Consider the following 22,674-nt stretch of genomic DNA (forward strand, 5'->3'; position numbering starts at 1 on the left):
CCAGGCCTCTTGGGAAGAGAGGAGGAAGGAGAAAGGACAGATGGTCAGGTGACTGATACACTGTTAGCAGGCTTAGCGATTGCACCAAGGCCCTGTGTCTTCCACACTGAACAGCCAGAAGCTGGGTGGCTTCCTTAGAACACAAATCTCACCATTACAGGGCATGGAGGAGTTGAGGGAAGCTGACCCTTCCTAAATCTCTACCTCCACCTTTACATGGCTTCTTCCTGTGGGCATCCGGTCTCCCTCTCCTTTCTTGGTGATAGTAACAAGGCCTCAAGGTCCTAGGCCTGTTGGGGGCTTCTGTCATCACAGCTGACCTTTGTTTCCATGTCCTGTAACTGAGACACCCAGAGCTGCCAATCAGCAATAGCTTCATCCCGCCCCTCTGCCATCCCCTTAAAACTCCCATGGTCTAGCTCTCCTGCGCTTCTCTCCCTCTTTCTGGACCACAGCCAGGACGTAAGGAGGCCTCTCAGCTTTCTGTGATGAAACCTACCTCTAACTCCTGTCTTGACTCTCATCGCTTGCCTGAAACTTAGGCTCTTTCCTTACAGTTTTTATTCCTGGAAGCTCTTCTCTGAGCTCTGGTGTAAGATGGCTACTTTCGTTAATCAGAGTGGAAACATCAAGAGATTCTCCCTGGTGACTCACCTCACTGGACATATGGGGAGAGACTGAGGCTCGAGGATGGAGGGCCTCCTTCGAGTCTAAGGAATAGTTATGACCTGAGCCTCGATGGGGTGGTGTGCCATCTCAGTTCTGGATCACTTTTCAAGGCCTCTCCCCATCTCCCTGCAAGATGCAGTCACTTGTGGGTAGACGTTGGCTTCCTGGGTTGAGTGTGACCATTCCTGAGGCAGAGGGGTGAGAGGCCTGCATCAAACTCCCGCTCCTGCTTTGAATTCCAGCGTTATCCCTCATAGATGGTGCAGTCTTGGGTTGGGGACTTAACCTCTGATTGCCTGGGTGGACCATCAGTGGTGTGGGACTTCAATTAGCACCTTCCTTGTGGGATTAAACTTAGATTGGCATGGAAGCTATATCATGGATGGGCAGAGTGCACATTCAGCGAGTTATGGTGCAATGTCCAGAATAATTAGGGCATGAGGACAAAACGCCTTTCTTTTGGGGTGTGATACAGACTCTGTAGCAGTACTGTATTTGCAGCTCTTGTCCCCCTCGCCCCCAGCCTAGTCTAGAGAATGTTCTCCGCAGGCATGGATGGATTTGGGAAAGTGCTTGGAGCCGGAGCATCTTTATCCTGTGAGTAACGGCACGCACAGGCACAAACACGTGGAGAAATCAAAATTGGTTCCTTCTCTTCCTTCCTTCCCCCTCCTCCTCTCAGGGTTCAGAGTGGCTTAAAGGGATAGTTGGATATGCAGAACCTTCAGCCTGGAGAAGGAGACTTCACCAAAGTGCTCTACCCCCTGGAGAGGAAATTCTGCTTCCTGGATGCCGGAAGGGGTTAACTCTGGGCCCAGCAGCTGGCTGCATCGAGCTTCCTCCTCCCTGACTTTCATTTGCAAAGCAAACAAACAAGGATCTGTCTAATAACTCCCAGGCCTCCTTCTTGGTGGCAGAGAAGTGGATTTTGCGCAAATCAGCGTTCCCCAAAATCCATAATTGCTTTGCTGTTGTTAATAAATAAAATAAATAAAAACAACCCAGCAAGTTGTTGAATAGTGAAAGCCTTACATACTCACTCATTCATTCATTCATTCATTCATTCATCAGTTGATTACTGAAAATCTTTCCCAGGTCTTTATCAGTGGGTACAGCCAACCCTCCCAGCCTGCAAGGGATGGAAGGTGACTCAATAGAGACCTACCAAGGTGGACAGGCTTGTGGAAGCATCCGCCAATAAATGCCAGTCCCAGTCTACAGAGACAGCGGCTCTGAGAAATAAACTACAGCTCTCTGGGTTGGATTTTTTTTTTTTGGCCTGGATCAAAACCATATTGGTAACCTACACTGGCTTCCCGTCCCTTCCTCCCTCCTCTTCCTCTCCCATCCAGCTGCCTCTTCTACATTTTGTGTATCTGCAACGGAACCTATACCAGTCTCCAATGCTTGCATTAACTCTCTATAACCAATGCCATAGACATTATGTGATTCTATCGTTCTATCATATTATATCTTATATTTAATGATATTATAATTATATATATTTATATAATCTGTAGGTAGTTGTACAAAGGAGTTGCCATTTACAAAACACTGTATGAAGACTATGCCTCTTTTTTGTTTTTGTCATCCTGGGGCTTGAACTCAGAGCCTGAGCACTATCTTTGGGATTTTGCAAGCCTAGCGCTCTACCACTTGAGCCACAGAACCATTTCCAGCTTTTTCTGTGTATATGGTACCAAGGAACCAAACCCAGGGCTTCTTGCATGCTAGGTAGGCACTCTGCCACTAGGCCATGTTCTCAGTCCCAATCTCTTACAATATTCTCACCCACCTTGCCCCACCCTCCCTGCCCCGCCCCACCCCACCCTTCCCTCACTTCTCTTAGTTTTGTAGAATATATGTTGAATGGTCGACTGCATTCTCCCTCCCTCCCTCCTTCTCTTTGTGTTATGGCTGTCCTGATTCCATCCCACCACAGAGCCGTGTAGTATTTAACGCCACCTCTTTCTCCCTGGAGAGCTATGTAGTTAATGTCAGACAGGCTGTCCATGGAGGAGCAGGGCTTGAGCCAGGGTCTGTGGGTCTTCAGATCTTTAGCTCCTCAGGGATAGTGGATCCTTCTTGATGTATGGAGGATGGGAGGGGGATTTTCACAAGTGCGAGAATCTGGAGGAATCTCCAATTCAGAGAGAGGAGAGTCCTTGCAGAGCCTTGATTAGAAATGTATCTGTGCGTCTGGAAGAAAGGGTGGAAGGAATGGCCTCGTGGGGTGGGTGGGGGGAGCCAGAGTCACCCTGGGAGGTGTCCACCTTTATGACATGGGAAGGAGGGGAAGGACGGAGGGGCAGGGTGGGGTAAGACGAGCCAAAGGGTTGATCAAATCCTCTTCCGATCAACAGGGAAGCTCTTCTAGGGCCAAAGTTGTCCATCCTTTCCTAGAAGACAGGGCCAGGCTCTGGGACTCTGTCCTCCGAGTGTGGCTGGGGGCCTCTGGGGAGAGTATTGGCCTGAGTGTCACATCTTCATAACCAGGACACTCCTGGCACCTACTGTACATGAGGCATGGTACCAGAACACAGCAGAGGCAGAAGGGAAGATTATGACCAATTTCCTCTTTAAGCAAGAGTGTACTGTGAAGGGAAAAACAGCCACCCCCTAAGTCTCCATGTTCTTGTTCCTCTGAACACCAAGTCCAATCTACCTACAAAATCTTCTCTTGCAGACAAAATAACAAAGAATCCATTCATTCTCATTATAGTGAATGTAACATTCTCAGCAGGGCTTTTTTTTTTTTTTTGGTTAATAGAAAAATAAGTTAATGCTGTAACTAGGTGACACATAATACAGATCGTAATTACATATCACAGCTACCTGTAAAGTCTCTTCTTACATTAATAGATTGTAAAAATTCCTTTAAGAACTTCATGGGCAGCAGGATAAGCCAGTGTGTGCCAGCTTTTCAGTCTACTGCAAGGCTCTATGGCCTGTGGATTGGAAAAGGGATGTGTTACATGCTGGAGAAGGAAGACTCGTTTGTAAAATCTGTGTTATCCTGCATTCACTTGGTATCTAAGATATTGTCCAACCAAAGACTCTATCCAATGATGCCTTGAACAGAAACCTTGACAAGGAAGATGTGCATTCCTCCTGTCTGCAGATGGCAAATCAGATTCCCTGAAGTCTATTGCCCTAAAGCAGCAACCATTTTATTATGCCTCTGACTCACAGAGGGGAGGGGAGGGAAGAGAAGGGAAAAAGAGGAGAGGGGAGAGATGGGGGAGGAAGAGCGCCAAACCCTGCAAAACGGGGCCACCTCTTAATGTCACCGTGATCACTATTAAATTTCATTCTGTTTCCGAGGGACATTCAAGCCATCATAATCGAAGCTGTCCTCTCTCCTGCCTCTAATTCTCTCCTTGCTCTCCAGCCACCCCCGATCCTTCCTTGTCCCAGGCATTGAGACTTGGCTTCCCAGTGTGCCACGGAATTCTCCCTTATCCCATTCCAGGGTCCTGTGTAGAAGAGGGTTCAAGGCCATACTCTGAGAGGGGTCCTGAACGCATCTTGAAAATCGAAGCAACCAAGACCAACTTCCTTTGTGTCTTGTAACTAATTCCATTCCCCCTGCTCCCGTGGAGTGCCTATTTCCAGGAATGGCATGAATGGGCAGCGATGATCTCTTCGGTAAGTATGGAGCCTACTGGCTACCAGATTGCCCTATGGTTCTTGGTGCTTGCCATCCACTAGGTGTGTGCCTGTATGTGTATGCATGTGCATGCATGCGCGCGCACGCGTGTGTGTGTGTGTGTGTGTGTGTGTGTGTGTGTGTGTGTTGACTCTTCGCACTTCCCGCTGGGATGTGTAGTAATGTTCTTATCCCTTAAAGGGTACCACAACCCTCGTAACCATGGCAACAGCAAGTCCTCTCCATCTTTATCCCAGAGCAGTGGTCAGGGTCTTCATCTCAGTTCAGTGGCTGGGGAAGGGAGGACAGAGCACTAGGCAGAGCAGTGTTTGATTCTCCAAACCCAGCTAGAAGTTTCTGCCTCTCCTGATTCCTGTCATACGGTCAGAGTGCTGCCAGGGGCTGCACCAGGCATTGTCATTCCTGACCCCAAGCCCAGCCTGTGCCATCCTCTCCCCACCCTTCCTAGGAAGAGTCCACGTGGTCGGTCCTGTGCCCTGGTTCTATTGATGGGCTTGTTCTATGTGGTTGCCAGGGTGACACAACCAGATTCTGCAGTCCCACTTCTGTGCTTGGCAGCTTCTCTTCTAGGATGCTGGTCTTGACCTTCAGAGATCTGGCTGGCTTCAGCTACTATGGGCCTGTGAGTTGGGTTCAGTGTCTCACAAGAGGGGGAGATGGAAGAAAGGTTGCAGTGAGGACAGGCACTGGATTTGAACCCCTGATGTATGAATCCAACACCAGACCAGGCACTAGCTATAGAACAGCTACAATTTGGGACATACTCAGTCATTTCAGGTAGAGACAACTGTCACTCTGACAGGTGAAATCTCTTGTCTGGACATACATTGAAAGCTGGAGGTAACAGTAGAAAACTGGGGACTTTAGTTGCGCTATCCAGGGTACCAAAGCTCAGGGCACACTGGAAGTGATCAGAAGTTTCCACCAGCATGAAGGAAGGCTCAGTGGTTCCAGGCAGTATGAGATCTCAGTTTATGCCAAGCCCTCTCTACAAGGGAAGCCCTCAGAGATGCAGGCTATGCTGGGCACTGAGAGCTTATGCCTATAATCCCCACTGCTCAGGAAGCTGAGATCTGAGGGTCATGGTTCAAAGCCAGCCTGGGCAGGAAAGTCTGTGAGACTCTTATCTCCAATAAACCACCAAAGAACTGGAAGTGGTGCTGTGGCTCAAATGGTAGTGTGCTAGCTTTGAGCAAAAAAGTTCAAGGACAGTGGCCCAGACCCTGAGTTCAAGCCCTAGGACTGACACCTATAGAAATGAATAAAGGAAAAAAAAAAAAAAAGAAAAACAAAGCAGGTCTGTCACAGTGTGGAATTTGTGGGGACCAGATCTCGGGCTGTGGGGGCCTCACCACATGGAGGCTAGAATTTACCACAGTCTTTGGCAGGCAGCCTGGCCTACAAATAACCCCGGGAAGACTGTGTTTTGATCAGGAAACTTGCAGCTGTTTTTCAAAGTCCTGGTTGAATTTTTTTTTATTTAATTTAACTTTTTTTTTTTTTTAAGAAAACCTTTCCACCCTTTGCTTTCTAACCAGTTTCGTCATTTCCTTGGTGCTCTGGCTACTCCTGTGGGTGCTGGGCATGTGTTTGGAGAGTGATTGGGGAAGCTTGGAGAGGTTCACATACTTCCTTTGGCAAAGCAAGAAAGAAGGCTTGGGGGGTGGGGAGGGATGGGATGGAATCACCAGTAACTTAGGTTAAAAAAAAAAAAAAGCCCTCATGTCAAGTCAAGTACATAAAGAGCTGTGGCCTGGTCACAGAGTCTTGAGGTTACAACCTGGAAGGAGAAAGAGGAGGAGGAATGGGGGGCGGCGTGGGGGGAAAGGGGGAGATGAGGAGGAGGAGGAGGAAGAGGAGGAGAGCAATATCCCCCACCAAGCCTTTGAAAACCCCAGCAAAGGCACTCTCCCTAAGAAGAGGCATTAGAGGTCTAGGCAGACCCCTCAGGATACTGAGCCCCCTCTCATCCTTCGACACCCACAAGGCCACTTTCCCCCCGGGGGGGTCTTGGGTGAGCTGCGAATTCTACTCCAAATTATCCACTTTAAAAATTTTCCAACAGATCTACCAGATTTCCCCCGTCCCCCGCCCTGCAACCTCTCTGCATGCCGGGGGCCCAGATTCTTGAAAGTGAAGCCACCATTAGACTTCTCCAAAGGAAAGCCACATTTTGGGGTTTGAGTTGCCAGAGAGTCTCTTGGAACCCAGCCACCCTGAGACTTTTGAAAACAGCAATCCCATTTTTGAGGTCTGTGGGATCCCAGAATTTAGAGGCTGGGGCCTGTCTAAGAAGGAAACTGGCTTTATTCTGCCTAACTTCCCTTCCCTGCTCCTTCCTACAGCACCCCAGACCCAGGCTGCATTCTCTTTTGAATGAATTACAGGGAGGTGTTGCTAGACCTCTGCTTGCTGGGGTTGGGGTGAGGAGTTTCAAATCCCACTCATGTCCCACTCAAAAGGAGGTTTGTTTGTTTGTTTCTTTCTTTATTTTTGCTCCCCAAGTTCCCAGAAAGGCAATTCTTCTATGCTTCTGTCTGGAGAAAAGGAAAAGGGCGAAGGGGTGGGTGGGGTGGTGAGAGAGAGAAGGAGCCACATGTAAGATTTGGGTTTTGACCATTTTTTTTTGTCTGCACAATTCCCCCTTGAATGGTGTGGTTGACTTATTTTTAACTGCATTGTGTGTGTGTGTGTGTGTGTGTGTGTGTGTGTGTGTGTGTGTGTGTGTGTGTGTGTGTGTGAGAGAGAGAGAGAGAGAGAGAGAGAGAGAGAGAGAGAGAGAGAGAGAGAGAGAGAGAGAGAGAGAAGGAGGAGCCAGCTGGTCAGCTGCCTGGGTGATACTGAGATCCAAAGCTGAATGATCAAAGGTACTAAAAAGCAACCACTAATTTGACCAAAGAAATCCCACATGGCACTTTAGACTGTGTCTAGCTGTGGCTGGCCCTGGAGAAGTCTGGTGAGCAGCCTGGGAACAGAACCAGGGTGAACCCTATATGGCTAATACTTCTGACTGACCAAGTTTTCTCTACAGTCCAACTGCCATCTCAGCTTGCATGGTTCCATCTTCAGGAGAGGGAGAGAAGTCAAGTCACGGTGGTACTTCTCTGGAGAAGTCAGACAATTCATGGGACAATTTATGGCTCCCACACTGCCATTAGTGACAGAAGAAGAAGAGGAGGAGGAGAAGGACAAGGAGGAGAAGGAGGAGGAAGAGGCCGGGATGTTGGTACATACTTGTAATCCCAGCTACTCTGAAAACAGAATCAAGAGGCATGTTTAAGGATAGCCTGCACTGAAGCCAGATTAAAAAGAAAGATGCCAGCTGGGATCTGGTGGCTCATACCTATCATCCTTGCTACTCAGGAGGCTGAGATTTGAGGATCGAGGTTTGAAGTCAGCGTAGGCAGGAAAGTCCGTGAGACTCTGATTTCCAATGAACTATTCAGAAAAAGTTGGAAGTGGCTCTGTGGCTCAAGTGGTAGCGCACTAGCCTTGGGCACAAAGAGGCTCAGGGACAGCGACCAGGCCTCAGGTCAAGCCCCAGGATCATCAATTAATCAATCGATCAATCAAATAAATGAATATATATATATATATATATTTTAAAGTTTAGAGCATGGCCTACAGGGTACTTGCTAACACAAGGCCCTGGTTCAGTCCCCAGTATACCACCCCATAAAAAAAGAGAATGAGGAAGGAAGCAGAAATCCCTCCCGGGATGTAGATTATGTGTGTGGCAGGCATGGTCCCGGGGAGACGGAAAGAGTGGACGCTCCTCGGACAGAAAGTGACTCAAGGATCGTTCGGGCCCGTGATGAATGAGTCTTCTTCCGTCCATCTCTCATCCCAGCCCTGTCAGCGGATTCAGCACTGAGGAGTTAATGCACAGGGGAAAGTGCTTGGACGGCAGCTTGCTCTCATTCTTCTTGCCCTTTAGGGAGGGCCAGGACAAGACCTGACCACTGACACGAGTCTGTAGGTGAGAAACTGAAGTCTTTTGGTGATGGAGTGCCAGGCTGACTTCCAACTTCCAGTGCTCCTGCCTCTGCCTTCCAAGTGCAGGGATTACAGATGTGTCCCGCTCCACCTGGAGTTTTGAAGATTTGTGTCCTAAGCTTGGTTACCTGTGTGGCTATGGGACTTGTGCACGCCAAGGGTCTTTTATAGACTGTTAGATCTCACCTTGTAGGGTAGGTAGGAAGATTAAAAATGAATTCAGAGCCACGTCCGTCCACATCCTGGTACATTGGGCATGCGTTTTTCCACAATGTCCTGTGGTCAGGGTGTCTTTTCTCATATACATACATACATACATACACACACCATATATATATATACATATTTAAGTTGCCTTTGTTCCCTGGGTAAGTTCTAACTGGCAACAAGAAACAGAAGGTGATACGTTGGAATATAGCACCCACCTCCTTCTGGGTTTCAGAAGGTGTGTGACGGGGAGGGGGGGTGGAGTTAAGAAACTCCGCATCCTTCATGTTTTTCTTCCATATCTTATACTCACACATCTGCAACTAACAGTTGGGTATTTAAAGCCTATAAAACACAATGACATTTCTTCCAATGACTCCACCAGTGGTCTTGCCCCCAGGACAATTAAACTTCCCCTCCCCCTCCTCCCCCCTCCTCCCAGGGAAATGGCAATTGAAGATATGGTTACCTTTCAGGTCATTCCAACCTGCCTGTCTGGGTCTCTGTCCTTGGCACATGTTTCTAGAGAGTTTGTTGGAGAAGAGAGAAACATTTGAGTCCATTATTTTAAAAGCAGCAGAAAATAGACTCTGGGAGGGGGAAAAAATATGATGCTGTGGCCACAGGCACGTAATGGGCCATTTTGATCTTTACCTCCTGGCTGGCTGAGGGTGTCCAGCCATGCTCTCATTTTGCTAAGCTGAGTTCTTAATGAAGTGCCGGGAGTAATGGAGGGTTAATGGAGCTGGGAGCCCGTGTTCTAACAATAGGGCCTTAAAAGAGGGGTGGGGTATAATTTATTAACAGCCTGGTATGGAACAGGGACCTGCAACATTTATGAGCGAAAGCAAAGCAAATGGGACCTTTTGCAAGCTACAAGGTTTCTGCTTGCCACTGGGGCGGGGGCTGGGGGGGGGGGGTAAAGGGTAGAAGAGCTGTTGGCTGGGAGTTCCAGGCACACCCCCCCCCACCCTTGTTTTCTGTTGAGCCCCACCCCCTGGTTGGGGGAGCCGAGGGCATCCTGGCTGGCCTTGTGAATGAACTAAAGGCACCTGGGCTCTTTCTCCCTGGGGTGTAGTGGAGGTTTCTATGAGAGTCTGGGAACCAGGTTCTCCTGACTTGTGGCCCCTTCTGGAAGTGGATATGAGGCCTGAGACGTGAGCAAACACAGAGGGTTAATCCAGATGGTCCCAGGAAGCCAGTGAGGAGAAGCCAAGGACGGCACAGCCAGGTATGGTAGGGCTTGCCTGCTATCCCCAGCTACTCAGGAGGCAGAGGTAGGAGGATCTTGGCTCCAGGCTGGCTCAGCAAAATCTTGAGATCCTAACTGGAAAAACAAGTTAAAAATTAAAAAAAAAAAAAAAGTGTTGGGAGTGTGGTTCAACTCCACAGTGTCAGCTAAAAAAAAAAATCACTCATTTAAATCTCCCCCCTCTCTCTGTATATTATATATATATTATATATAATATATATATAATATATATAGTTGAGACAGCCATCTATATTGGAAGAAAAGCAAATATTCACTGTTCTCTCCCCCACTCTGAGCCACCTTCCCCTGAGCTCTGAGGGGTTCTTGTCTAATCACTGTTACCCCTGCTCAACTGCAAAAGCCTTCTGTCCTCAGCATCCAGCTTTCTCTTGCAAGAAAATCCCAGCTTTGGAGTAAAGATTTATCTAAATTAAGAGCTCCCTCAACACTCTGAGCTCTGATTTTTTTTCCCTACCCTACCCATAACATGTCTTTCTGCTCTAGGTGAAATAAAATGTCATAGGAACTTTTCATTGTTGGCAGTGGTTATAGGGGATAAAACTCAGGGCCTCGGGCTTGCTAGGTAAGCTATCTGCCATGAGTCCCACACCCCGGCCTGTTATTACACTAAAATACACACTTCTTCATGTCACAGAACTTTTGAATATTATGGGTGGTTTGTGCAGGCATGGCTACTTGCTAATGCCATTGTGGGGCTTGAACTCAGAGTCTGGGCACTGTCCCCAAGCTCCTTCTCTCAAGGCTAGTGCTCAATCACTTGGAGATAGCTCCACTTTCAGTTTTCTGGAGGTTCATTGAAGGTAAGAATCTCACAGGCTTTCTTGCCTGGGCTGGCTTTGAACTGTGATCCTCAGATCTCAGCCTCCTGAGTAGCTAGGAAGGCAGGGGAGAGTCACAGCGTCTGGTTTGTTTCATCTTTCTCTAGGGGTTGATTTTTTTAAAATTACTATTTCCATTTTTCTTCTTCTTTTTTTTTTTTTTGCTAGTCCTGGGCTTGAGCTCAGGGCCTGAGCACTGTCCTTGGACTTTCTCAAGGCTAGAGCTCTACCACTTGAGCCTCAGCACCACTTCTGACTTTTTTCTATGTATGTGGTACCGAGGAATCGAACCCGGGTCTTCATGCATGCTAGGCAAGCACTTTAACCACTAGGCCAAACTCCCGGCCCCTATCCCCCTTCTTGTTGTCTCATTTTTCCAGGAAGGATGCTGGCATACCAGACATGTACCTACACAAGAGGGTCTGGAGAAAGGCGTTGGAATTATGTCCTTCCTTGTTATTAGGAGAGTAGGTATATATTAGAACAACTCTAGAAAACCACCTTTCTCTACAAACTCTGTTCCCGTGTGGAACTCTGAGATTCTAGGGGATGGGCACACATCTTGTGAGGTACCCCTGAGGCCGGACGACCCAGCTTTACGTCCCTTTCTTTTCCTTCTATCACCCCGTTCCCCTGCCCCCACCCTCATGAGAACAAGGGACATTTCTTCCTCCCTTTTGGTGATGGACTTGATGCTAGGGCGTGGATATTGAGTTTAAAAAAAAAACAGAATACAAGAAAAAAGCAAGCAAACAAACAGAAAGATCATAAACCATAAACGATTTCATTGGCAAGGCATCCAGCTGACTCCAGAGCAGGTCCTGCAAGACTGTCCACTGCTACTTCAGTTGCTGGGTCCTGGGAGAATCCTCTCTCCTCTCTCACTCTGTGTATCCCCTGTGTATGTATAATCTCAGCTAAATCCTGTAGCCTGACCTCACCTGGACTCCTAGTCCAGTGTGACCAGCACCTCAGCACCCGGAGGAGCTTGAAGACCAGACACGCAGGCGACACCATCCTCTCATGGATGTCAGACATTTCCCACAAACCATCAGCCACTCGCCCCCCCTCCCCCTTGCCCCTGCTCCCTCCCCCTCTCCCCTGCCTCTGGAAAGATCCAGGTCAGCTAATCCTTTGACCTCGGATGTCTAGACTGTCGGACCGAATTCTGCCTTGGAGCCACCCATTTCATGGTGTGGCAGCTGAGAAAATCAATAAATAAAATAGAAAATAAATACAAAACATCCCGAATCCCCTCTACCCACACATCCGGGGAGGCACAGCGTGGACTCCTTTGCCCGTGCCTTGAGAACCTGGCCCTGGACTTTTCATCTCGTGTCCACATGCAGGGGGGGCCCCTTAGCGTGAGTCCTGCATTCCCCCCCCCCCCTGCCAAAGCAAGGGTCCCAGGAATCCATGTGTTTGGTTGCTTGTGTTACTGAATAGCCGTGAAATGCAAAATGGCAGCGTGACCTAATGAGGTATTAACCCTGCCTCATTACTGCACACCAACTGTGAACCCAGGCTCTGCCTGGCCACCGCAGCTCCAATGAAATCGAGGACACATCTGAGGACTCAGAGAAAAATGGCTCTGAGAGCTGATGATGGGAGATTTCATTAGGAAGTTATCCACCAGGAAAAAAATCCCCTCCCCCTCCACTGGGCTGCAGCCATCACAATCACTGTGGGACAGAAGATGGCTCTGGAGTCGACAGCTTGGGGCTCTCAGTTACTCCTCTCTGGGTCTCAGCTTTGCCATCTGTGAAATGGGATGAATTGGTGTAAGGGCCTCGGTGTTATGAAACACAAGATCACCCTCCCCCGCCCACCCCCCCTCATCTACCTAGATGTAGATTTTCAGAAGTGCATCTTGCCTTTGGCAGATGCTTTCTTGCTCACCGAAGCTGCTTTATTTTCTGTTAGTGGGGGGAATCGAATCGTAGTCATAGCTTTGCCTTCCAGGCAGTGGACCCTAGGAATGGATCCTCCAAAAAAAAAAAAAAAGTCACTCTTTACTGCCAGGTCTGAGCCACATGTTTTGTCATTTCCCAACACCTCTGGCCCACAGAGGAAAACAAAGGCCAGGGATGTGCAAACAAACAAACCCCAAGCCAAAAAACCTCCCCTGGGTTCCCAGGTTGCTGAGAAGATACAAATCTAAGCTTCCATGCCATCAGGTACCATGTTTTAGTCTATGTCAAGGCTCTCAGTCCCCTGGGCTCTAAGACCCTCCCTCTTTATCATTGCTAGGGGTCAAAGGTCAGGAGTCCTGGGGTTCTAATTCAGCTCTGGGTCTGGTCTTCCTGCCGAGTGGGTGTGTATGGGGGGGCGGCGCTGGTGGCTTTTGATCCTCTTGTGTGTCCACAGGTCTCAGCCTCGGTTATGGGAGGTCACTGTGCCCACCGCCCAGGACGCACAGACCAGGAGCCAGGCCTGTAAAGCACTTTGATGATGTGTTAAGTGTCACTGTTTAATGGCTTGCAGAACCAAACACTCGAGGTAAGGGACAGGGAAGTCGCCCCCCAGCAGCCCCCAGACACTTTGCTTCTGCCCAAGTTCAATCGTAAACGTCACGGACCTGGGTAGGTCTGGCGCTCCCGGCTCCCACAGCCCTGACCTCTGCTGCCTTATTGGCTCAGGCCTGGGGCTTTGCCCCGCTTTCCTCCTCCACCTTCCCACCCCAGCCCATCTTCAGCTTCCACACTATGGGAGGTCTCTGAAAAAAGAAAGAAAGAGAAAAACAGGGCCACGTAATTAAGGCCAGACAGGGTGAATTAAGCCAGCAAGAATGTGGTTCCTCCAGAGCTGAAGTGATAGTTGGGGTCTCACTTTAAGGTGGGGGAGCCAGGGGAGAGGCCGCAGGACAGTTGAGAGAAGGCAGGTACCATGTGGGGGACAGGATGAAGAAGGGACATGGATGCAAGGTTTGCTGTGCTCCAATGTTGAAATGGAGGGGCAGGGAAGCAGAGATGGGAGAGCCACACCTTTACCTGTCCAGTTCAAAGGACAGACACAACCTAAGGGCCTTGGCGCCATGAGCTCTTGTTTGTGACCTGGCATGCCCACAGTCACCTTCAGCAGCCCCAGCCCCAGCTCTAGAACGCGACAGTCCCTGTCAGTGTCATTGTTTTTCTCATGGGAAAAACCCTGAGCAGGCTAAGTTCCTGGAGCCTCTGTGCCCTGACCCAGCCATCATGGATCGAAAACGGACCTGGGTATTCGTGACAATCAATCTGTCACCCAGAGGAGTCTCTGTGTTGCCCCCTCCGTCTGTCTTTTTCCCTCTCTCTTTCTGGCTGTCTCTTTCCTGCTCCCTATCTCTGTTTGTCTCTCTTGCTTTCCATCTGTTTGCCCTGATCACTTTCTCTCTCCCTCTCCTTCCTTGTCTCTTGCTTGCTTGCTTCTCCCTCCACCTCTGTCTGTCTGTGTCTGCCTGTCTCTTTCTCTGCCTTTATTTTCTCCCTCTGTTTCTGTCTGTCTATCTCTCCGACTTTCTCTCTTTATGTCTAGCTCTCCTTGACTCGCTATGCCTATTCTCACCGTCTGTTTCTGTCTGTCCTCTTCTTCTGTTTCTATCTGTCCACCTTTCTCTTCCCCCTGTAAAATAAACAATCATAGTTTGCCATCATTTCCCTCAATAGTTTATGAGAGCATGCTGGGTTCTCTCAATAGAAGTTTCTATGACCACCTTCCCTTCTTCACAAATGAGAACTAGAGTCCCTGCTGTGCTGGGTTGCAGGGCTGGATTGGAAACTGAACTGGTGCAAGGAACTTGAGGAATTTCACTGAAAAAACAACAACAACAACAACAACAACAACAACATTCCAAACCAAACAATGGATACTGAAAAACCCAATGCTGCTGCAAGCTCTGGTCCTGCAGGAAAAGCAGAAAATAAATAAATAAAAGAATTGTACCTTGTGTGCCCTGGGTCAGGGGGTCTTCTGAGATCTCTGAAAAGAATTCTATTCAGTGAGTCTCTGTGCCCTGGGCTGGGAATGGCGACATGCACTGGTGCACACAAACGCACGCTTGTGTGTGCACGCCTCGTGGCCTGCCCTGACCTCCAGCTGCTGGCCGGTGCTTGCCCTGCAGCGGTGGTCATTTCCTGGACAGTGTTGTGTGGATGCCTACAGCCCAGGCCTACTGACCCCAGTCACCCCAGCTCCATCCCCCCCTCCCTCCCCCTTCCTTCCCTCCCTCCAGGGCCTGGTCAAGACACAGCATCCAATTTGTTACCTACCCAGGGGGGTCAGAGCCCGGCTGTGATTTCTTGTTGGTGTTTCTCTCTCTCTCTCTCTCTCTCTCTCTCTCTCTCTCTCTCTCTCTCTCTCTCTCTCTCTCTCTCTCTCTCTCTCTCTCTCTCTCTCTCTCTCTCTCTCTCTCTCTCTCTCTCTCTCTCTCTCTCTCTCTCTCTCTCTCTCTCTCTCTCTCCCCTCTCCTCTCTCCCTCTCCCTCCTCTCTTTCTCTCTCTCCCCTCTCCCCCCTCTCCCTCTCCCTCCACCCCTTTCTGGAAAAGGGACTGGGGAAATGGGGAGAATTGTGGGAGGAGGGCTGGCTTGTGGAGTGGAGCTCAGCTCTGTCTAGGGAGAGCACTGGCAGGGCACTGAGGAGAGCCTGGAGTCCAGCGCGCACACAAGGACAAGCCTGTTTGCAGGCACCAAACCCACTGGCTTCAGTTCAGAGGGAGAAGTGGTGGGAGACAGCTGAAACACCGGAAACGGAGGCCCCCAAGGAAAACACCACGGGCTTGCAAGCCCCAGTGCTTTCCCCTTGTGCTCTTCGGCCAGTCCGTGGCTGGCGGTGACCCAGCTCCACGCAAGGATGAGAAAGGGAAGGGCTGGTGTGGGGAGCTGGAGGGCCCTGCAGTGTGTGCGATAGTGTGGGGGTGGAAGATGTGTGTGTGTGTGTGTGTGTGTGTGTGTGTATAACAAAGCAGAATATATTAAGGAACATTTTATATATCATATGTACTAACATATGCAATATAGTACGTATACTACATTGTATATAACATGCATAATATAAAATAGTATAATGATATTATATTATTAAAAATACATGTATATTACATAAGTCATCATTATATAGCTCATATATTATAATATACATAGTATATTGTATATAGTCCATTATATATTACTATGTTATATATTATACATTGCATAACATATAGTATATATGCTATATATTAAATATATCACATGCATAGTATATATTATTATGTAATATATATTGCTAGATACGATAGATAATATAGGTATAGATATAATATATGATAGGAGGTATATAGTATATTAGATATACTACATATTATAAATACATAACATATGTGATATAGGTAATGGATCACATTATATATTTATATGGTATACAGCATATATTATATATAACATGGGGTCTGTAATTATTATATATTATACATTAGATACATGAATAGATATAAGTTAGTTTTTAATTTTTGCTAGCCCACACCAAGACCTGGATGATTCCCACACGGGACTCAATCTGACAGTCTAGACATCTGAGGTCAAAGCGTCAGCTGATTTGGGTCTTTCTGGGAAGGCCAGGATGCCAGGACTGCTCCTGCCCCACCCATGTTGCGGATGGTTTGTGGGAAATCTTTGACATCCTTGGTTTCTAGAAGCATCCTCCTGATTTCGGCTTTCACCTCCCCGTGAGGCTCATGTCACTTGAACGTCTCGCTTTCCTGATGAGGACACCAGCCACTCAGGACTAGGACTCACTAATGTCTGTCTCCTCCCCCCTCCTCCCTCACTCCCCTCTGTACCCCCTCTCCTTTTGCTGTATTTCTGTCTCTATATCTTGTGATTTTTTTTGTTGTGGTGGTTACTTTGTTGTTGGCGTTGGCGGTGGTGGTGGTGTTTTTACAGTTTTTGAGACAGGATCTCATTAGATAGCCAGGCTGGCCCAAGTGGTCTCAAACTTGTCCTCCTCCTGCCTCAGACTCTGAGAGCAGCGACTACAGGTGTGCACTGCTGAGCTTTTGTGCTTTCTCCAACACTTCCTTCCTAATGCACCATATATTTTCAGAAAGGCAGGAGAAATAAAGCAGTATGACAGAAGGCAAAAAGATATACCTGTCCAGCAGTCCACTGTCTGGCCTTTAAAATATTCATGGTCTGCCTTTGAGTGGACGAGAATTTCCATGCCAGGCTTTCCTTAAAGCCAGGGACTCAGCAATAAAAACCAGGGAGCCAATATTGGTGTGATGCATCGCTTAGCCTTGCTCAGGGACCCAGGTGAGTGCTCAGAAGCTTATCTGCTTTCTGTAGGGAGAGCCTGGCACAGGATGACTGTCTAGAAAGGCTTCTGCCTATGCTAATACTCATGGAAAAGTTTATGGATGGTCTGGAAAAGTTGTTGTCAATAGTTTTTCTTACTGCCCAGTCAAAAGCGATCTAAGCATGCCTCTGTGTGTGTGTGTGTGTGTGTGTGTGTGTGTGTGTGTGTGTGTGTGTGGTGTGCATATGTGCCACTTCTGGGGTTTGAACTCAGGGCCTGGATGCTGTCTCTGATTTATTTTACTCAAAGCTGGAGCTCTACCACTTGAGGCATAGCTTTATTTATTTATTGTTATTATTTTAGTGGTTCATTGGAGATAAGAGTCGCACAGGCTTTCCTGCCTGGGCTAGGTTTCAAACCCTGATCCTCAGGTCTCAGCCTCCAGAGTTGCTAGGATTACAGGCATGAGCCACTCACTAGACTCAGTTCTACACAGTGTCCTTCAGCATGCTTCCTCTTGAGCTCCCATGATAAAAGAGTAAAGCTGACAACATAGCTTCCCCTTAATGCAAGACTCCAAAATAAACACACAGGCAGCCAAGAGAGAGAAAGTCGGGCCACCAAGCCATGCTCATGTCGTGTTGATAGCAGATTCACAGATGTGGGACTAAAAGCTCTCTGGTGCTAGTCTTTGACTTGCAGAATGTTCAGCATGGCTGGGGCACTCACTGGCTAATAGACAAAGTGAGCCGCCAGTGGGAGACAAATGTTGACCCTGGGACATTTCACAAGTCATTTCTTCAGGCCTGTTTAATCTGAAGAGGTGGCATCGATCTCTGGAGACTTCAAAGGACCCGACAAATTCTCTGAGACTGGGACTAAAGACACACAGGAATTCTGATATCCTGGCTTAGTTCAGTTGGAGGATAGGGAGGCCATCTCTCTTCACTGGCTTTTTGTCTCATTTCAGAGTCCCTACTAGATCAGAATGGCAGATAGACTGGTTAGTGATGCTTGCCCTAAACGTGTATGAATTTGGAAGCCGAATACAGGTTAAGGGATCAAAGCTCTGTGATCCATTAGTTATGTCTGTCATGAGCACAGATTTTTTTTTTCCTTTTCTTTTTTCATTTCTTCTTCCCCCTCTCCCCACCACTCACTGCCCGCTCCATACATCTGGGAATCTACGACATCAGCCAGTTGTCCCTGTGCCCTGACAAAGTTTGAGTTAGAGGGAAATCGGATCTCCTGTGAAAAAGCAGGAATGAGCAGGAGGGAACAGGGTTCACAGACAGTGTGAGGTTAGGGTGACCCTTTTTGTAAAATTCCTAACATTTCCACAGCATCTGTGGGATTGCAGCTGTGACGGGGGCTGCTTGGAGCATCCCCACACCCTCCTACAAATGGTGGTGTTGGTGGTGGAGTGGGGGGGTTGAATGTGACTCTAAGTTGACAAAGGCTGGGGGCCTTTAGAATTAAAGCCGATCCAGGAGCATTCAAAGGGGCGGGGGAGGCTGGCAGCTTCTGGTGCCTGAAGGGCAGGTGCAAATCTTCATAAGGAGGTGATGGGTACCATTTGGTTCAACAAGACAAAAATTGTTCAGCCTGTGGCCAATCAGAGTTCAACCAGAATAAAAGCAAAGGCATCCAGCCGCCCATTTGTCCATGCCGGCTTCACTGGGAAATGTTCCCAGGTGCTGGTTTTGAAAGCACCCTCTCCCTCACTACATACACATGCCCTCCTTTATAGAAAATACGCTTACACCTGCCACCAGAGCTCTTTCTCCAGCATTCGGATTACCCGTCAAGCGTCATATTTTAAACAGCTTTAGAGAACATAGATCCCAAGATTAGCCTGCTTGTAGAGTGACTGTCGAAAAATCAAGGGTGTTCTCTTGCATGGTTGACAAAGAAAATGAGCTCAAAGTTTGCTGTCAGATGAAAGACTTGGTTAGTTCACTCCAACAGGGTTCAGCATGACCACCTGCTTATACCCTGTCCCCCATTCATGCTGTGAGGCTGATGTCTGTTGTGTTGGCCGGGTTGCCAGGAAGAGATCCAGTGGCCTAGTTTTCACCTGCAGATCTGCATCTTGGCCTGCTTCCAGGCTCACGCAGGGGTTTTGATGGAATGGACAAGTGCCAGAGCAGAAGTTCCCCATAAGTCAGGTGTGTTTGCAGCTAAGAGTGAGCGCCAGAGAGAAATGTGACACCCACTATGCCTTTTGTTTGACAGGTGGTGGAGGAATGTAGGGAAAAAATGGATGTGAAGAAGAAATCAAAATGGCAGACTAGGCCATTGTTGAGTATGGCTGGCTGTTTTTCCTAGCATGCAACACAGACACAGACACACACACAGACACACACACAGACACAGACACACACACACACACACACACACACACACACACACACACACACCCCATATTACTTCTAACCACATTGTTACTGAGGGTTAGACTTGTGTAAATTATTCTTTCTGCACAAGAGCTCAATGGAGGGAGCAAGAGACCCTGGATTTATAGAATAGTGAGATATTATTCTGCTCTTTCCCTAATTTCCAAGTAGTGGACTTTGTTATAATGAATAACCATTTCAGCTGAACACAGTAGGTGCTGTGTACCAGGCACTGTTTTTAGATCAAGATTCTATAAATGTCTTAAATTAGGAGCTTTAATCTCAAGACATTTACTTTTTTTTTTTTTTAGTGGAAAGTCATTTGAAAACAATGCCAGGGTGCTGCTTCTCAAGATGCATTGTCCTCATAAATTGACGTGCTGAATCAAACCCCCTATTTAAAGATAGTTCAGAAATTATAAGTGGAGTGTTGATGCTAATTTAGGACATACGTGTTGTATCAAAACCTTACTTTCCTGACCCCGTAGAAGCAGTAGTGTACTATCTTCCTATTTAATAGCAGAAGCTGGTTTCTTTGTTTTGTTAAGTAGAGTACACAATGTCTTCACTGGATTACTGAGGGTGTCCCAGCTAGCTATTGCTGGCTAACAAGCACGGCCTGTTTGTGCTGTGACAATAATAAGCACCGACTATGTAGGCTCTGCTGAATTTCACTGGGCTTCACAAAGGAGCTGTAGATGGATCTGCAGTGGCGGGGTGGGGGTGTAAGTTAGATGGTAAGGGACATGGGTCATGCAAATGTATAGAATTCAGGACAACTGCAGAGGACTGGAAAAAAAAATATATATATATACTTATTATAGTGAGGCAGAGATTGGCCAAACAGATACAACGAGGTCTTAAAGTGCTTTTTCTGGGACTTAAGTTTAAGGAACCAATCAGAGAAGGGATCCAGAGTCATGTAAACATCAAGCACAGCTATGCTCACACCAGCAAAGTTGGAAGGAACCTAACCGATAAGTGTACTTGTGCTCATTCCTGAAAAGGTGGCATGGGTGGTTACCTATGTTTTGGAAAAGTACTTGCTGGCAAAAAGAATGCATGAGATATCACGTGGAGTAAGAAAAATGCAGAATTAAAAGTAGCCAAAGTAATATGATTTTCACTGGTGAACATGAGTAAAGAGAGAGAGATAGTGGCAGAAAGACAGAGAGGAGAGTAAAATAGAGACAGAGAGAAGAGAATAAAATAGACAAAAAGACACTGGTTGCCCAGAAGATGCAATTAAGCTTGATTTTAAATTTTTGCTTCAGTCTTTTTAAGGCCAACGTTTCCATAATGAATGAGCAGTCCAATTTATGGGCTCACAGATGTGGATTTCAAAGAGTTTATAGAATACCCAGTAATTTGGGGTTGTCTGAGAAGCAGTTTCCATAGAGGAAAGTGCAGTTGCCAGTACGGATGCATGGACTAGAAAGAGAGGTGGGAAAATCAGGGCAGTGAGAGCTGGGCATTCCAAATAATGAAAAAACCAATTTGAGATGTCTGGATATAGTACACACATAAATAATTTTGATTGCCTGGCACAATCATAAATGCAGATTTTGGAAGTCTGGAAATGATCAATATTATTTGGATTGACAATGGGGACCATAATGTAGCATAATGGTTTTTTTTTTTTTTAATGTAATGTAAACCTGCTTACACAAGTATGGAGTGAGGTTCTGCATTAAGATGCATTAAAAAAAAATCATCACCAGTTCCTAGGCTGTGACTGCAAGCCAGTCAACTCAGCAAACACAGCCTGAACACTGCAGGACTGTATTCAACTCCTGAAGATAAACTCAGCCAATCTTACAAAGTATACTTGTGTTCAAGTGGGGCTGACTGGGGATTTTTTCCTCTTCTGACAACAAGAGAGAAGCCAGATCCTTCCTCTCCTCCCCCCCCACCACATTGTTGAATCATTTCATTAAGACAAAAACTTACAAAGGACTGAGTCAGGGAGAGCCCCCTTTACCAGCAAAGGCAGACAGAAGTAGTTGGTGGACAAACAGCAATTAGTCAGAACCATTCATTCTAGAGATCTTAAGCCTTTGTGCCTCTGGAAAGAGGATTTGCTTTTGAAGACCAAAGCAAATAAATGGGATGGATGAATCCATGAATCAGAGACCCAGGAGAGAAAGGAGTCACTGAAGGAGGATTCGAGGTACCCTGCCATTCAGTACCAACCCTTGTTACATACTTAAAAAAATGCCAAGTTGGATTTTGTTTGGATTATTCTCCATCATTTATTTCTTGCTTCCAAGATCAGAAAATTAATAACATCCAAACGCAGCCAAAAAAACCCTATAACATATTTTATAAAGCATCCATTTGTGTATATATTCAGGCCATCGCCAAATGTACATGTTACAGATTGATTGTATTTCTAAGATACAGGAAACTCAGCATTATGATGTATGTGCTATTTACCTTCTCAAGGTCTCTTCCCCTCCAAAAAAAAAGAATAATTCAAGAATAGATGCAACAAACTGGAACTATCCAATGAATCTCAACCTACATCCGTGCCCTAGCACATTCTATTTGGCTGATTAGTTGAAAGAACCCCAACACAACTTTGAATAACCTCAAGCTGTGACATTCAATCATTTTAGTGTGGTATTTGCCAAGGATTGTGTGGTATAACTGACATGGGAAGGCAAGGCATATCCTTTAGGTATGTCTCTTAGGAACGGAGTGAATGGCTGAAGAAGCAAAGACACATTATCTGTTGATATATTCAGATTTCCTTAACAAAATGTATTGCTACTTGATAGCCCAAGAGGCCAGAGAAACATGATGGTAAGATCATAACCAATGGTAAACGCTAATGAGTTCTTTCCATGTGCTAAGCATTGACCTAAATTGCTGTACATAAATCAACACATCTATTTTCACCCCCAAATTCTCTGTTTCTCTCTCTCTCTGTCTCTGTCTGTGTAATACTGGGGTTTGAACTCACGGCCTTGTGCTTTCTAGGCAAGCACTGTAACACTGAGTGAGCCATACCTCCAGGCATGCTTTTTTGGGGGGTGGGGTAGGGTCTGTTACAGGGCTTGAACGCAGGGCCTTGGCACTGTCTCTGAGCTCTTTTTTCCTCGAGGCTGGAGCACTTTGAGCCATAGCTCCACTTCTGATTTTCTGGTGGTTCATTGGAGATACGAGTCTCACAGACTTTCCTGCCTTGGCTGGCTTCAAACAGTGATCCCCAGGTCTCAGTCTCCTGTGTAGTAAGGATGACAGGAGCGGGCCCTCTGGCTCAGCCCTGGGTTTTGTTGGTTATTATGGAGATCGACCATCCTCTGGCTCACAAGCACGAGCCACTTTCAACTCACCTAAGGATTTTCTGTGTGCATCCATATTGTCACATTTACGTTCACACCATCACCTCTGCA

At 47.1% G+C, this 22,674-nt stretch overlaps 2 long non-coding RNA genes across 2 annotated transcripts; one reads left to right on the forward strand and one right to left on the reverse strand.

Annotated features, from left to right (window-relative positions):
* Positions 1–9,021: 9,021 nt before the first annotated feature.
* LOC150045056 (uncharacterized) lies at positions 9,022–9,680 on the reverse strand. Its single transcript, XR_016532999.1, has 3 exons — positions 9,595–9,680; positions 9,197–9,315; positions 9,022–9,064 (listed from the first exon to the last, which is right to left on the reverse strand). It is a non-coding gene; the product is annotated as an uncharacterized LOC150045056 (long non-coding RNA).
* On the forward strand, positions 9,564–21,836 carry LOC150045057 (uncharacterized). Its single transcript, XR_016532998.1, has 3 exons — positions 9,564–9,773; positions 13,001–13,132; positions 21,722–21,836. It is a non-coding gene; the product is annotated as an uncharacterized LOC150045057 (long non-coding RNA).
* The last annotated feature ends 838 nt before the right edge of the window (positions 21,837–22,674 follow it).

Source organism: Megascapheus bottae, chromosome 28 (assembly GCF_031878675.1).
Source record: "Megascapheus bottae isolate mThoBot1 chromosome 28, mThoBot2.hap1, whole genome shotgun sequence".
NCBI lineage: Eukaryota > Metazoa > Chordata > Mammalia > Rodentia > Geomyidae > Megascapheus > Megascapheus bottae.